The sequence below is a fragment of the Grammomys surdaster genome, unplaced genomic scaffold (genome assembly GCF_004785775.1).
Source record: "Grammomys surdaster isolate TR1022 unplaced genomic scaffold, NIH_TR_1.0 126121, whole genome shotgun sequence".
Taxonomy (NCBI): Eukaryota; Metazoa; Chordata; class Mammalia; order Rodentia; family Muridae; genus Grammomys; species Grammomys surdaster.
In genome coordinates this window covers 5,397,068-5,414,917 of record NW_021620929.1, presented here as the reverse complement: position 1 = coordinate 5,414,917, position 17,850 = coordinate 5,397,068, and the positions used below count along the sequence as shown (strand labels likewise).

The 17,850-nt window shown below is 47.6% G+C and overlaps 1 pseudogene; it reads right to left on the bottom strand.

Annotated features, from left to right (window-relative positions):
• Nucleotides 1-749: 749 nt before the first annotated feature.
• Nucleotides 750-16,221, bottom strand: LOC114611746 (annotated as a pseudogene).
• Nucleotides 16,222-17,850: the final 1,629 nt, after the last annotated feature.

The window sequence follows — 17,850 nt, the reverse complement described above, 5'->3', positions numbered from 1 at the left end:
ACAGCTGAGCTGGACACCAGCAGACAAGGCCAGGAAATGAGCTGGTGCTAAAAAACGAGTCAGAGTCCGTACAAAGTAGACCGCCTGAAGGTAAGAAGGGTACGGGAGGCTGTCTGTAACATCATCTAGGGAATGAGTGAGGTGGGGATGGAGATTTGTCTGGCAAGAACAAAGGCCCTGGGTTTCACCCCAGCCTCAGGGAACGAGAGGGAGGAATCTTCTAGGAGCCTTTGACAGAAGCCCCCAGGCCCACTTAATCAGGATTTCTCTAAATTAGAAGCCAGGTGTTGAGCCCCCTGGGCATCTTCTCTTTCGAGCAGCAAGAGGGAAACAATGAAAACCCCAGAGGGGCGGGACCTAAGATAAACCCCTCCTCAACCTGGGGGCAGAAGGAACAGGAGTGAGACTCCGACAAGGAGCTGAGCCGTCTCTGTTCACAGGTCTTGAGGTTCACGCTTGGGGTTCTTCTAAATGCGAAGAAATGGATGGAAGGGTACTATCAGAAGTGAGGAAGAAGAGGGCAGAAAGGGCTGAAGAGGGATGGCCTCCTGGGGCCCCGACCTGATCAAGAAAGGAAGGGTCTATAATTTCTTGAAGTTGGTGAGAGTATCCAACTGAGTTGAACTAAAAAGCAGGAATTCTGCCAAGGCCTTGCCCCGGGTTCTTCACCTCCTCCAGTCCCTAAGTGAAAGGACACTCTATGGGAGGCGTAGCGGGGTAGGGGCGGCTATTAATAAGGACTGTTCTGCTCAGCCCGGAGCACACTCAGGACCCACGCTGAGTGCTGAGACAGCTAAGCAGCCTTGTTCGGACCCCCTCGCACCCCACTTCAAATGCTGTCTCCACCAAAGCCCCGCTTTTCCATGCCGTGATCTCTTCCCTTTGGCCACCAGGTGGCAGCCTTTCCCACTAAATCTTGCTAGGCTCTGTATTTGCTGTGAGGAGGCTTTCCTCTTCAGGGATTGCATAGCATCCAGAGAACAGACAGACCAATTCTCCTGGCAGCTTCTCAGGCACAGCCCAGGTACATTTCCAAACGTCCTTCGAATCCTTAGCCGTGACTTCGCTTTTTCTCGTTCCTAAAATAAAAACACGGCTGTAGTCTCGGCACTTAGAGGTGGAGGTTCAGCAGACCGGGAGTTCAAGGCCAACCTGGGCTATGTGTGAGATAGTCTCAAAACGAAGTTTCAGTTGGAATCCCAACTGCACCCCCTCTACAGCTAAGTCTGAACACTTTCCCTAACTTCTCTAAGAAGAGGACTTAAGAACACCCCACCCCACCTCAATCCCCTGCTGTTAAAAAAAAAAAAAAAACACATTCAAGGAAGCCGCTGGCTAGTGCTTTGTAGTGGGCTATTTTCAGCCTTCTTCAAAAAGATCCCTGGCTCTCCACCCACCTTAGTCTGTGAGGCATTACCTCCAACTTCTCTCTCCTCTCCTCCTCAGCCTCTTCTCCCTCTGAGCCCAAACCTAGGGGAAGTAAAAGTGACCTCACACTCACCCACTCACCGACCCTGTCATTCAAATTAGCTGACCTCATTTGAACCTCCCACACACTGGGAGGCAGATAAGGAAACTGGCCTAGAGAGGCTACTAACAGATCAAACCCTACAGGCAGAACAGACCCCCTCCTAGATGGCTGGGCCTGTCTCCTCCTGCTATTGGTAACTATCTCTGACCAGGATCAGCCACTCCCTCCACCAGCCCTTATCTCTGCCTCATCTCCAGTGAAATCGAAGAGCCCTTGGCCTGATGGAATCTGTCCTGTTTACAGTGACAGGAATTAGACAGAACATCCGTGTTGTAAAAGCCTTTCTTTTTTTTTTTTTTTTGGTTTTTCGAGACAGGGTTTCTCTGTATAGCCCGGGCTGTCCTGGAACTCACTCTGTAGACCAGGCTGGCCTCGAACTCAGAAATCCGCCTGCCTCTGCCTCCCGAGTGCTGGGATTAAAGGCGTGCGCCACCACCGCCCGGCTGTAAAAGCCTTTCTTAAAAGAGAGGATGGAGGCTAGAAGCAGATCGCAAAGGGCACCACAGTATTAAGCAAGAGATTTGTACTCAGCAGTGAGCGAACCTGAGTGTAAAGGAACACTACAATCCAGAAGCATGGCTGATTTCAGGCATGGGAGATTCTAGGGTTAAAAGAATGTCCACAAGGGGCCATCTTGACCTAACACTCATGTGGCCTTTCTTCCAGAGAGGTTTCCTCCACGTGTGGAAAAGACAGCTGCTTCAGCCCAAGCCTGCATCCTCACAGCAACCATGGCAACAGCAGAGACCCTGCTCCTCACTCTGTTGCTAAGAAGACCTTTAATTGTCGAGTTGGAATTGGTGAGGAGTGGGAGGACTCCCTGGAGGAGCACTGCTTGGGTAACACAGAAGGGTTGCAAACACACACCTCGTCCATTCTGTCCCTGATTGGGCTGAACACATTTTGGGTGCTCAGGGAAAGAAGGTGGGTGCTGGGGCATGGGGATGGGGACACAAACCAGCCATTCGGCAGAGGGGCACTGCCAGCTGCCTATACAACAGTGGAGGTGCTGAGGAAAAAAGGCAGGACCCTGGCTCTGCCTTGCTGGACATAGAGTGGACAAGAGAGGGTTTGCAGGTGCAAGCTGCACCAGACTGGAATAGCCCAAAAGGCACCCGGCAAAGCTTCCCAGCAAACCTCAGCCCACATACCCTAGGCACACCAAGCCCCTTCCTCCCTGTCCTCTGGGAAGGCAGGAAGTCTACCCTCAATACTAGCCAAAGGAGCTTGTCCCCTGGGCAGGACCATGTCATCTCGGTGGGACAGGAAGTCCTCCATTCTTTGGTTCTGAATCTGGCTCTCCTTTCCACTGGTGGGGGCATGCTCTCTTGTCTATATGGGCAACTGTCAGTGAGGTTCTGCCCTTTGATCCATCCTGTATTCTAGAGTAATTTTTCTTAAGCTCTGAGATGGTGAGTGACACTTGGAGTCAGGTGGCTTTTCATTTGTGGGAGGCTATCATGTGACCTATAAGAGATTTAACATTTCTAGCACACTAAACATATACATATGCATTTACATATGCATCATATGCATATATGTCCATATGTATATGCTTTTATACAGATACCGGGAGAAAGAGAGAGCAGTAACCTGGCCTCTACCTTCTACATTCCATACTTACAGACCTTATGTCACCAACCCCATCTAGCTGTGACACTGCCAAATGTCCCCTGGGATGTTAGAACCTTCCCCATTGGAGAACCATTGCCCCCTGTGCTCTGTCCCCACCCCTCTTTTCCTCCCCTCATTCCTGCAAGCTTCAAATTTCCAAAAAGAGAAGCCTTAGACCTCTGATCATATATGCCGATTTACCCATACTCTTCTGGGTTCTGGAATGCCCCCAGGTCTTCTCTTGTCGAGGACAACACCCAAGAGCTTTGCTTATGTTTGAGACAGAGTCCCACATTATACCTCAGACTGGCCTAAATCTCACTATGTAGTCCAAGCTAGCCTTGAACAGATGGCAATACTCCTGCCTCAGCCTCCCAAATACCCTTCAGTGGCTGACTATCCTATTGAGAAAGAGAGAGCTAATGGTGCTTCCTCCAGCTCTCCCCACCATCAGGATACCTGAGGTGGGGGGCTATGTCTGGTTGGGGGGGGCTGTGTTCAGTATGGAGGGGGCAGAGCTGAGTGAGTGCTCTGAAACTAGGATAGCCAGATTCTGTCTACAGCCAGAAATACGCCCATGAGTGTGTTGCCCTGCTAGCTACCTTTCAGAGCAAGAGGAATGAGAGGAAGATGGGGAAGGGGAGCCCAAGGTTTTCCATGCACCTTTCCCCAGAGGAAAGATGACTGAAGTCTGAGGTGGCAGAGCTGTGTTCCATTTCCTCATCCTGTCACATCCCACCCACGCCAAGAACCACACAGCTCCATAGAGTCCCGTGGAACGGTACACTAACGATGCTCCAGCAGTGTTCTCTGGGCAAGTCCTGGAGATGCTGTCTTGGAGCTTGAGAACACATCCATAGAGAATGTGAGCTGGTATCCCCCAGTCCCCAGCTGGTAGATCTTCAGGGGGCTGCCTTGAGGAGATGGAAGTCTAACAAGTACAAATCCATCACACCATTTTCCCTCCTTGCCATACCCTGCTTGCCTGTGCCTTCATCCTTGCAGCCTGTGAGGTGAGGTGAGGGGACCATCCAGATTCCAATGCTTAGGAGAGAAGGGTGAGCCACTAGAAGGCCTGCCCTGCTAAGTGGACCCAGAAAGGGACTGCGAACTTCACTGTGCAGGTAGGCATGTGGCACGTGGGACTCCCAGCAAGAGCAACATCCTTCTAGCTCCAGAGCATTCCAGCACACATTGTGTGCCTGCCTGTGTGCAAAACAACATACGCCAAGTGCCCAGTGAGCTTCGGCTTGCATCTCTGTCCATGTTCACGCACATGCAGGACTCAAAGGGTGGGCTTCGTCGGGGACGGACACCTCTGTGTTTGTGAAATCCATTGTAAGCCACTCGGAGGCGATGTGTAGCACACGCTTCGGGAGGTGTGTGCAGGCCACATGTATCCAGGTGTGAATAAAAGTGCATCTGAGTGTGAGGAGGAGGGACATGCTGGGATCGGAGGGCATTCGTAGTGTGTAACTTAACAGAATGTGTACAATGAAGGTGTCCAGGAGGTGCAGCACACAGCGAGTGAGTCACGGGGGTTTCTGTTTATTCTCTGATGTTCAGAGGCATGTCTGTCTGCTCCAAGGACAGACAGGAACTTAGAGCAGGAGAGCAAAGAGCATCTGGTATATACCACACACATATAACAGTACACGGGAAACACAGGAATCTTTCCTTTCTGCTTTCAAGTAAGGTCAGCCCTGTTGCCAGTGGAAATATGGTGAAACCATACAGTTTTAGAACAAATAATTTTTTAACTGTTTTCCCTTTATCTTTTATTTTATTTTATTTTGCTTGGTTACTGTATCAACTTTATTCCACCCCCTTCCCCTCTCCCTCTTGCTCCAGCCCCACTTTGCTCCAGGCCTCCCACTAACTCCAGGCCCCCTCCCCCACTTGCTCCAGCCCTGCTCTCTCACATGAGGGCATCAGATCTCATTACGGATGTTGTGAGCCACCATGTGGTTGCCAGGATTTGAACTCACGACTTCCAGAAGAGCAGTCAGTGCTCTTAACTGCTGAGCCATCTCACCAGCCCCTGTATCAACTTTATTACTCTTTACACAATGACATGTTGCTGGGGCTTGGTGTTCTTACGGGATCATAGAAAACCCCAAATTCATCACTTCTTAAATAATTGGATACCCCCCAAAACTTACATAAATTAAAAGAATGAATAAATTCACCAAAAAATTGTCAATGCAAATGTCCCCCATGCAGCCCACCCTTTGAGTCCTGCATGTTCGTGCACATGGACAGAGATGCAAGCCGAAGCTCACTGGGCACTAGACATATGCTGCTTTGCACACAGGCAGGCACACAATGTGTGCGGGACTGCTCTGGAGCTAGAAGGATGTTGCTTTTGCTGCAGGCCCCAGCGTGGCAAGTAACAACCCAACAGGCGTCAGGAGGGCAAACACCAGAATGAAAACTGGGCCTTAAGGCTTGGACTTTCCCAGTGATTAGACAGCAAGAGAGAAGCAGTGAGAGGTTCAGGAGTCTTTGGCAGAAATCTTGGGACAGTCAGCTGTCAGTTAACACCCTGCAAAGATTGCTGTTCCCTGCTCACAAAGATCCACCAGGCTGGGGATTTCTCTTCCATAGCTTAGTCTCTCCAGCCACCAAGTGACTAAGACACATGGACTAGGACCAAATTAAGATAAGATATGCAAGGGTATTAATTGTCCACCAGGAAAACAGTTAACTTGAATACAAGGTCAAAAACAGATACAAGCTTCAAGGACAAAATTTCTTTTCAATAGCTTATTACAGTTTCACGAGGCTGCCACGAGGTGTGTACATTTGCCAGGACAGACTGATACTTTAGAATCATCTCATGCGGCAGATGGTTGGTACCTGCATAGTCTGTCTAGAAGTATTTGCAGTGGATGATGGAGGGGCCTGGCTAGCTGCACCCCTGCCTGCTGATCCACATGTGCTGGAAGGTGGACAGTGAGGCCAGGGTAGAAGCTCTTCTCCAAGGAGAAAGGATGTAGCAGAGACCATATCTTGCTTGAAATCTAGCGCAACAAGACACAGTTTCTCCTCAATGTTACACACACTCCCTGACTCAGCTGTGGTGGTGAAGCGGTTGCCCTGCTCAGACAATCCAGACTGAGTCCTTAAGCTGAGAAGAGCAATGACCTTGTTCTTTGTAGTGATGTGTGCTAGGACTATCTCCCTCTGCATCCTGTCACCAATGCCTGAGTACATATCAGTATCGGCAGATAGCCCTGTGTTGGCACATGGATCCCTGAGGATATTCACATCATTCTTTATGATGATATTCAAGGTGGTTTCACAGATACCACGGGATTCCATGCCCAAGAAGAAGGGCTGGAAATACCCAACACCAAAATCGCTCATTGCCTGTCTGTCAGCCATCTCCTACCTCTTCTCCAAGGACAAAGAGGATGTAGCAGTGACCATATCTTGCTCAAACTCTAGCGCAACATGACATAGTTTCTCCTTAATGTTTCACTCACTCCTGACTCAGCTGTGGTGATGACGTTGTAGCTCTGCTCAGACAAGATCTTCATGATGTAGTCTGTCAGGTCCAAGCCAGCCAGGTCCAGAGGCAAGATGACTTAGGGAAGGGCATAGTCCTCGTAGATGGGCACTGTATTGCAACCCTGTTACCAGAACACAAATGTGGTCACATGCATAGATCCCAGGGGCACCTAAGGACATACAGAGACATTGCTGCCTGAATGGCCACATACATGGATGGGTCTTGAAGGCTTCAAACAGTCCCTGGGTCCTCTTCTGTCTGTTAGCCTTGGGTTTCAGGGAATCCTCAGTTAGAAGCACCAAATGCTCTTCGGGAATCATGCACAGTTCGTGTAGGGGTGTGGTTTCTGATCATCTCCATGATGTCCCAGTTATTGGCCCTGCTGTGCCTGAGAGCAAACTTCAGGTTCAGGACACCCCTTCTGTTCTGGGCCTTATCTCCCACATAGGCCCACCATGATAACCTTGGTGTAGGAGGTACCCAATGATGGAGGGGAATGTGGCTATGGGGATATTGTTGCCAGCAAAGCAAGCTTTGCTCATGCCATAGCCATTGTCAATGACAATCTCTGCAATTTCTTCTTCCACTATGATCAGTGGAGCCTGGAGAGACAGCAGTAAAAAAAGACTCACGGGAAGAGAGAGCGTCCATTTATTCCTTAACAGGTGTTTCTTTTGCATATGTGAGTGGTTTTGTTTTGTTTTGTTTTGTTTGATTTTGTTGTTTTGTTGTGGGTTTTGTTCTGTTTTGTTTTGTATATATGTTTGTGTCATGTTTGTGTGTGTGTGTGTGTGTGTGTGTGTGCGCGCGCGCGCACGCTTATATGTGGTATCCTCAGAGGTCAGAAGCGGGCTTTTGATGTCATGGAATTGGAGCTATAGATGGTTGTGAATTACCATGTGGATGCTGGGTTCTCAACCCAAGTCCTTTGCAAGAGCAACAAGTGCTTTTAGGCATGGAGCCATCTCTCCAGTCCCTTTTTATTTTTTACTCTATGTGTATGGGTTTTTTTCTTGCGTATATGTCTGTGCATCATGTGTCTGCAGTGCCTGTGGAGGCCAGAAGAGGGCACTGGATCCCCTAGGAACAGGAATCCAAAGATTGTTAGCTGCCTGCATAGACTTGAACCCAAGTCCACTGAAAAAAGCAGCTGGTGCTGCTAGCCACTGAGATATCTCTCCAGCCCCTAGAGTCAATTCTATGAATCTATGTCTTGTTTGGTCACATATTAGCTACAAACCTTGAGCAAATCCGACACCTCTCAAGACCAGGTTTACTCATTATCAAAAAGGGAAGAAAGAATACTCGCTACCTCCCACCTGTGGAAGTTACAAAAGCTGAGGAAGATGCAGGGGGAAAGCACTTCCTCCAGAGGGCACACTCCCCAGTGTGAGTTCTGCTTAGCCTAAGGACAAGCGACACATCTTCCAGTATCATCTGAGATCCCAGCAGGACAGGGAAGCAGGCTCTTCCAGGCCCAGCTGTCATACTCCTCAATGCTGATCTCTTCTGGGACAGTCCTTTGTCCCACCTTTGTAAAGCCCCTGTTGAAGCTTTCTAGTTAGCCTGCAGGGACCTTGCAGAAGAACAACTGAGTGCCAGCATTTCAAGAAATGAGGTTCAAGGGGTCTGCTGTGGTGGCACATGCCTTTAATCCTGGCACTTGGGAGGCAGAGGCAGGCAGATCTCTGAGTTCAAGACCAGCCTGGTTTACCTAGAGCAAGTTTCCAGGACAGCCAAGGTTATACAGAGAGACCCTGTCTCCAAAAACGAAAGCAAACAAACAAAAAGAAGAAGAAAAGAGAGAAGGAAAGACAGACAAAGAAAGAAAGAGCTCGTATCCAGAGGCCCATCCTGTGGTACAAATGTTTTTTGAGACAAAGAAGACAGAGACACATTTGTAGCTATTCAATACCCAGGCCCTAAACCCAGATGCAAAGCAGGCAAGTCCTTCCCAGTGACCAGAACAAGCACACAAGCTCACTCTGCATTCCCTACTGATGTTCACATCTGCCTGCACTCAGGTGTGCTGACACTTGCTTACAAGAGCACATAGGCAGCTCATCACTGACATCACACTAATACCTTGAAATCAGTGATGACAGAACCACTTACACTATGGAAATTGACATAGTCTTCCGAGACAGGCAGGGCTAAGGACTACAAGACTGGAGAAATGCAATGGATACCGTTGTGGGAAGAAGAGAAGAGGAAGGATGATCGTGGGTGGAAGCTTTCTCTGTTGACCTCAAGTATGTAGGCCCTTTGATGCTCAAAGGTCAAGAAAGATCTGGTGCCACTAATGAAAACATAACTGTAGAAGGCCTACGGGGTACTTCAGGTGCATTATTATCTGCAAGAATGAGGACCCAAGTTTGATCCCCAGTTCCCACTAAAAACAAAACAAAACAAAACAAAAATGGTGGTGCTTTTTAACCTCAGCACTGGGGGAAATCAGAGACAGACTGACTCCTGGGGTCGACTGGCCAGCTTCACCTACTTAGAGAATTCTAGACCAGGGAGAGACCCTGCCTCAGAAGATACACAGTGGACAGTACCTAAGAAATGACACCCTGAGGTTGACCTCTGGCCTTCATGTGTATTTGCACACAATATCTACCACACTCCTGTATGCACTCCTCCCACCCAATGGAAGAACAAGAAGATACTGTCTTCCATAAGTGGAGGATGTTTTTACCTTCTCACAGTAGCACAGTTCAGGACATGGTATAGTCTATCCTTACAGTGTACAGGTAGATTTTGGGTAGGGATACAGATCCCAACCCAAAATCCAGGTGCAGTTACCTGCTGGGTTGATCAGGTACTGCCTGTGGGGGAAGTCACAGTAAGGAAGCCCTGACTGGTCAATGCAGGTGCACACGACCTGGGTGTCTACTGTAGTGAGCGGTGCCTCTGAAGAGTTACCCAGACTCCAGGTCCTAAGAAACAGCCAGGGTGCAGTTGCTTCAGCATCCACGACAAGTTTTCTGTGCCCATCCCTGACCTTTTACCCTCCCAAGAATTACTCTTAAAAGATCAGACAAATTTGTGCACAAATGAGCCCACGGTCCATCTCTTTGGGAGCTGAAAGCCATCATTCTTGAAAAGAGAGGAAGCTAGGAAAGCTGGAAAATACTTCAGGGACCACTGTCCAGAAAGTATTAACCTCCTCCTCCTATCTGTACCTTTGGGAGCATGGAAGTGGCTTGTGACATGTTGGGGATCTGTAGGGAGCTTCAGAGCACTGTCTGAGAACAGATGCCCCTGTAGGCATTACTGTAGAGAGTTCAAACTAGGCCGGAGCCAGAGAGTGTGGAAAAAATATAGCAAAGTTCATGACCATGTAAGCTGGTGCTTGTGCTCAAAACTAGCACCCCAAGTTGAAGGACACAGCAAGGGGAGGTAGACAAAAGAATGCCACCTGCTTGCAGGATTTAGCTTCACATAGGACCTTGTGGTGGCAGGCCTCTGCTTTGTGTGCCACACAGAGATCTGAGCAGGAAGATACTGATGCCCTCTCCGTCCTCAGCATAGTGATTCACTCATGTGACCCCATAATTTGGACTGAGGCAAGAGGATCATGACTGTAAGACCAACCTGAGCTGAACAGTGAAACCTTGTCTCCCACAAAATTAAGTAACATCTGGACCAATAAGATGGCTTAATAAGTAAAGATGCCTGCTACCAAGCCTGACAATCTGAATTTATTTTTTTAAAGAATCATCTTTCCTTTTCTTCTTTCCTTTTTTTAAAATTATTTTATATGCGTAAGACTGTCATTCAGAAGAGGGCAAGAGAATCCATTACAGATGGTTGTGAGCCACCATGTGGTTGCTAGGAATTGAACTCTGCAAGGGTAGTCAGGGCTCTTAACCACTGAGCCATCTTGGCCCCCAGCAACTTGAATTTGATCCCAAGGGACACACAAGGCACAAGGCAATAGTTGATTCCCAGAAGTTATTCTCTGACCCCCAACCATGTGTCATGGCATATATATATATATATACACACACTTGATAACACACACATGATAAATTACTTAATTAAAATGTAAATATAACAACAGCAACAGAACCAGACAAGCATAAGACACTGTCACAAACACAACCTGTGTTTGTTTATTTGACTGGTTAGTTGTTGATTTTTGAGAAAAGGTCTTCCCGTATGTTTCTCAGGCTGGCCTGAAGCTCCTGAGGTCAAGAAATCCTCCTGCCTCAGCATCTTGGGTGAATGGGACTGCAGACACACACCACTGTAGAAGAACCATAGAGTGTTAAGAATCTTGCTCAACCTGTCTTTAACAGAAAAGGTGAATCTGAGGAAGCCCCTGGTGTAAGAGTCAAATCTCAGTCTTCGCTCTGATGCTAAGTGCATACCTCAGAGCACACAAGCTACAGCCATCCATTCACCAAAGGGTCACTGGGGAGATAGGGACCCATATTCATTGTGCTAATTAGACTCCAGGAAGCCTATCTTTTAACTTCATGTTCCCTGTGGTTTAACCAGACCTTGACATGGGTCCTAGAGGGGTGAACTTGGGGCTCAAGACAGAAGAACTCATTGCCTTCCCTTTGCCAGTCTTCTGGCAACTAAGCTCCCATAATGAAAGCCAGCCTAGCTCCCTCCTCACCAGAGGATGCTGCACAGATGGCAGACTCCCCACCACCTGGAGGAAGGGAGTTCCCGGGCCCATGGTGGGAGGACTTCCTTGTATACTCTCCAGACAGGGGCTGTGTCTATGCCAGGTGGAACCAAGGAGAGATGAGATTTGCTTCCCACAAGCAATTCCCTGCTGATCTAGACTCTCACCTGCTCTACTGAATGGAGCCTCCCCCTGGGATGACCTCATTACCTGTTAGCCTGCTGACTAGAAATAGTTTCTCTTCTGAGGTGGCTGAGCTGGACATGAGAATTTAAGGAGGATTCCTTGTACTCTCAAAATAGCAGTATACAGATCCCTGCTTAGATTAATTTAGAACTTTACCAAGTTCTAAGAAGCAAGATCTCACAGGCCAGTACAGTCCATATGCCCAGAATTATATTATACCAGATACTTAGCAGCCTGGATGTTTATGGTAAACATCCAGGAGCCCCAGTCTGAAGGCTGGAATGAGCTTGGGATATGGGAAGTGCCAGATCCATACCTGGTACAGAGTGTGTGCTAAGCTGTTCTGCTTTGAAGATCAAATGAGATCCAGTGTGTTCAGGATGACTGGGTAGTAGGCCCAACAGGCCATTTTGTTATTGTTATGGTCACTGTTGCTCCTCAAGGAAACCTCTGATTTAACAGAATCTGAAGACCATCAAATGTTTGTTCCATTACGTCCCCAGCCTATGTCGCAGGACAGGCCCTTCTCTGAAGGCCTAGTCCTCTACTTCAAGGGCTATAGAGGGCTTCTAAATTCGGTCTTAACTTGTGGATCCCATATGGTCATGATGATAACACAAACTCCACAAGTCTGCCCCCTCACAAATCCCTGGTTTTATGAAAGTGTGTACCTTCCGTTTTCAGAGACGTTTTGGCTGTCAGGCTGGATAGTGGAATAGATATCAGCCACCTAGAGCTGAGCTTTTTCAGGGCCACAAAAAGGTCTGTCCAGGAAGGTGGACAGGAGAGGACTTAATCCTCCCTAGTGTCAGGCCAGCACCTGTGACTTATAGCCACACCCACACAGAATTAATTTGCTTTGCTTGGGTTGCACCAAACTTCTCCCCTCCCTTTCTTTTCATTATCAATGCACTTACTATAAAATATTAAGCTCTGTGAAATAAAAGCTCTGTTGAGATATATTTTGAACTCTGGCCATGTGGCAAACCAGGATCGTGATCGCTATTTGCTGGGTTCATTGTTTAGAAAGCTGTTCCAGGCTCCAAATCAAAAGTTAATAGATAGGATGTCAATACATCATCTTAAGCAATTCAGCGCCCATTTTTAGAAAACCTAGTAATTATTATTGTAGTCCAGCCAGTATTGATGGAGAAGTGTTTCATATGCGACACTGAAGGAGTTTAATCAAGTATCGAACCCAGGGTCTTTTGTTACCATTTACTAGCTGTTAACATTGTGGCCACAATTACACTCTCTCTCCTTCCCTCTGAGATGGTCCTGTGGTTACTGGAACATCTGGAGGTACATTACAGACAGTGTAGCGCTCCTAAATGCGTCATAAGAGAGTTAAGTACAGGAATTATTCTCTTGCATAACTACCATACCATCGAAAATTCTCAAATGCTTAACATTGACTTGATGACAGCTACTCAAAATGTAGTCCGTATCCCAATTTCAAGAATAATCTCTAGAATGCTGTTTGGTGTGTGTGTGTGTGTGTGTGTGCACGCGTGTGCATGTGTGCGTATTTGTCAAGTAATCTAGGATGCCTAGTAGATCCCGTATTATAGTTGGTTTCTTTCTAACATTTTTCATAGTTCTGGAAAGAAAGATAAAGAGCTGCCAAAGGAAGACACTTCAAACTAAAAAACAAAACTCCTTTCATGCAGGACCCTTGGAAACTGCATGATTCTCATTCCTTACTCCAGATAGGCAAATTATTTCTTTGAAGGGCATATGGGTTCCTAATTATTTCACCAGACTTAAACCATCTCCTTTCTACAAGCAGAAAAAAAAATGGCCAAAAAGTAGTGACAATAGGCCCCTGGCCCTGACCAGGGTACAGTCCCTTCCACTCAAAAATAACCGTAACCCCTGTCCTCAGAGGTCAATCTGTGGGAAGAAGGAAAGAAAAACTGAAAAACCAACCAAGAAACTTGTCTTCACTGAACTTTGTGGCCCAGGAGAGGAAGGTGGGAAGGGACTTTTTTTTTTTCTTGAAGCTAGAACAGCTCCATAGATGACCTTGGGTGGCAGAGGAAGACGACACATCTCAGCTGAAGAATTCTCTGCATGAAGGATGCAAAGCCTCACTGTACAGTGTGTGGGAGGGAGCATCACTGTACAGTAGGGAGGCACAAAGTTATGATGGGAAGGGGGCCAGGGCCAGCAGCCCCTGATCTATGGTTCATTGGAAGGTGCCATTCTTAGCACTGCCAAAGAATCTCAGCAGCAAGTCTCTCAGAGGTGCTAGGAGCATTGGCCTGTACCTAAGAGATCTGGAGAGGTGGCTCAGGGGTTAAGAGCACTTGCTGCTCTATTAGGGGACCTGAGTTCAGTTCCGCCCTCTGCTGTAGGCACCTGCACACATGTACCCATACATAAACATAAAAAGTTACATATACTACACTCACACAACTCACATACTACACTCACCCAAATACCCGTACATAAACATAAAAAAGTTTTATACACACACACAGACTTTTGGGTTTTGTTGTTGTTTGTGTTTGTTTGTTTGTTCGTTTGTCTGTTTGTTGGTTTCTCTGTGTAGCCCTGGCTGTCCTGGAACTTGCTTTGTAGACCAGACTAGCCTCAAACTCAGAGATCCATCTGCTTCTACCTTCTGAGTTCTGGGATTAAAGGTGTGTGCTGCCACCACCCCTCATTAAACATAGAATTTTTTTTTTTTTTGTAAAAGACGAGGTTTATTGGAGGATAAATATTGGAGGATAACTATGTGAGGACATAGTTGACTGTTGCATCATTAAAATGGTCAGATAAAGGAGCTTGAACTAGGGACTGGGTCTCAGAGGAGGACAAGACGCAGGAAAGCCACCGAGGCAGGACTCGGATGCTTTCTGCCTACATGACTGGTAGGAACATGAACTAGCAGGGTGGGAGAACAAGAGGAGAGCGAATTCTAGCTCAGACACACTGAGCTTCATCGTTGGTTCCCAGTAAGTAGTCGCCTCCTGCTTCCAAGAAGTGGGAGCTGATGTGTCCTCTATACCTCTCACTACTTAAAGAAAAACTCTGGACATTACATGTAAAACAAACACAAGAAGAATCTAGAAGGTGCTGAGGAGAAGGTAAGGTAACTAGAGGACCTCTCAATCTGAGAAATGACACTGTGGCCAATTCCCCCAGTTTTCCCTTTAGATACCCCAGGCTGGGCACTGGAAAGAGCTAACCTGCACCACCAGTGGTTCTCTCCAAGGCACCAACAACCTGTGCTCTCCTGTGCAGGAACAGAAGATAGGACAGAGGGAAGAATTAACTTGAAGCTAGAACCATAGAAATTACCTAATATGAACAACAGACAGAGACTGCGTGTTGTGATGCATGCCTAGTATCCCAATACTTGGGAGGCGAAGGATCGCAAGTTCAAGACCAACCAAGGTCACATAGTAAGATCCTGAGGAAGAGAGTGAGGGAGGGAACCCCTGGTTCTGTCCTATAAAAAGATAAGGTGTGAGGACTGTAGAAAGGTTCAAATAATGGCTTAAATGGGAAGCATAAAAATTGCAGCTTTAGGAAGCTTAGTGAATCCGCAAACAAGAGGACTAGAGAGAAATCTACGCCAAGGCATAGGACCAGGTTTTCAAAAACCAAAAGTCAGAGAAAAGTGAAGTTCACAAGATTTCGAGGTTATGTTGGATCTGTGAGGTCACAGCAGCTGACCTGGGGCTGAGCGCAGACTCTGATTGTCAGAGTGAGGGTAGAGATGACAGAACAGGAAGTCACGTGCTTGGAATCACAGCCTTGAGCAATGTGAGAGCCCACTTCTCACAGAGAACACCCAGCCACGGTTTCCAGAGCAGTGCACACAGAGCTCTTTTGACACGGTGGTCACACTGTATCTTTGGCTCCTTAGCACTTCGGTTCCCTTAGTCCAGAACAGAGGTTTTTCTCAATCCGTGGGTCTCAATCCCCTTGGGGGGGGGGTGTCAAGCAACCCTTTTGCAGGGGTTGCCTAGGACCATTGGAAAACACAGCTATTTGCTTTATGGTCTATAGCAGCAGCAAAATTACAGTTATGACGTAACAATGGAAATAAATTTATACTTGGGGTCACCATGTGAGGAGCTTGTATTAAAGGGTGATAGCTTTAGGGAGACTGAGGAATACTGCTCCAGCTGTACTCTTGGGCTCTCACCTTCCTAGTCTCTGCGTCAGGGTCACCTCTTTATCATGTCCTCCATCTCTTGCCCTGTCTAATGTCCATTCCCAGCTGATCCCTATCCTGTGCAAGCATTCAGAACTCCCTGCTTCCTTCAAAACAGTTTACAGCTGTTTATGGACTTTATTATGCGTCCTACCCTCTTTAAGCTGGGAGCTCCACCAGACCAGTCTAGAAACCAGTCACATGTCACAACATCTTGTCTGGTGCACAGGAAGCAAACAAAAAGGGCCACAGAGTAAAGTCATAGAGCCAAAGAAGCCAAGAGACCTGATGTGTTCAACTGGTTCTTGCTGCTGTGATAAAATACCTGAGAAAGGATTTGTTCTGGCTCGTGGATTCACACTGACTCCATTACTCTTAGGTCTGTGCTGAGGCAGAAACATAGCATAGTAAAGGAAGGAGGAAAGGAAAGAAGGAAGAAACAAAAGGAGACTAGAACAAGGTATACCCTTTGAAGCCCCACCCCCCACCATGACCCACTTTCTCCAACCAAGCCCATTTAGAACAAATTCATCAACGAACGAGCACATTGATAAATTTACCGCCATCTTGCTCCACCTGCCTTCAGCCTGACCCCCAGGTCTGGACCAAGCCTTTGAGGGGATGCCTTATTTATTTCCTTTGAGACAGAGTCTAACTGTGTGACCCTGGCTGACCTGGAACTCACTATGTAGACCAGACTACTCTTGAACTCACAGGCATCCACCAGCTTCTGCCTGCTAACTGCTTGGATTAAAGGGGTGTGCCATCACACCTGTCTGGAACACTTTCTATCTAAACGGTAATACCTATTCTAAAAAGAACTTCATGTCTCAGGGCTGAGCCTAGCTCTTTGTTCTAGTTTCATTACCGTTGCTATGACGAAACACCCTGACCAAAAATAACTTAAAGGGAGGAAAGAACTTATTTTTTCTGCTTTAAAGTCCAAATGACAGTCCATCAATGTGGGGAAGCCAGAGCAAGAACTTGAAGCTGCAAATTACAGTCAAGAGCCGAGGGAAACCAAAGCATGCCTATTTGTTAGAGCTCTAACTTACCTACGAGACTCAGCCCCAGGAAACTGTACAGCTCACAACAGGCAGGCTCTCCCACTTCCGCTAAGATGATCAAGACCACCCCTCAAAGACAGTCCCAGCAGGCCAACCTAATCTAGACGATTCCTTGTTGACTCTCCTCCCTGGTGGTTCTAGATTCCATGGACAATTAATAGCCCACACTTTTATTAATCTCAGCACCTGGGAGGCAGAGGCAATAACACAGCGAGTTCTAGGACAGAGACTGTCTCAAAAAACCAAAAAACAACAAAAACAAACAAACAAACAAAAAATCCAGTGAGGTAGCACAGCGTTGCACATCACACACTCACTAAGAGGAAGGAAACTTTCAACTAGGGTTTGTTTGTTTCCGTGCCTGCTCCACCAAGCCACCTAGTGGGGGCAGGTTATCTGGGTTTAAACCACGCCCCTACACCCTTCTTGCTGCGTGATTTGTAACATTCAAGTGCTTGGCTCAACTTCACCTGGCTACATTTCTGAGGATTCAGGGTCAGAACCTGCAAGGTGTACAGGTAAAGAGCAGCCCACTCCCAGCATCTCTAGCGGTCGGGCTAGAGTTTAATTTAAGCTTCTGGGTACCATGGCGATGGAGTGCTATAAATACCCTGGGGACTCACAGCCAGCCCGCTAGTTACTGCATTCACGCGCCACCCCCATTTCCCACCAGGGCTCCGCTCGAGCGGCTGGGGTAGGCGTGGAAGAGAGCACGCCTGCGCTCTGTGCGCCAGTTCCCGCCCTCTGCTCTCAGGCTTGCTTTCTCCTTGCTCACCACCCACCCCCTTGAAACCGCGATTACATCTCCGCCTCCTACAGTGCATAATTCATTTCCTCCCTGGTGAAAGACATAACAACTCCCAGACCCCGGGGGACTCTTTGATGAGACAGTTGGAAATAGGATGGATGCAACCTGTCCTGCCAGCTCCAGGATAGCCACTCGTGTGGGAGAAATCCAGTCCAGTTAATGGCAGAAAGCAGGAAGAACGGGAGCTGGGAAGGGAGGCAGGCACCATGGAGACAAAAAATGCCCTGCTTCTCTACTTGTTAAATCCCTGCTCTCTCGCGCGCTCGCGCTCTGTCTCTCTCTCTCTCTCTCTCTCTCTCTCTCTCTCTCTCTCTCTCTCT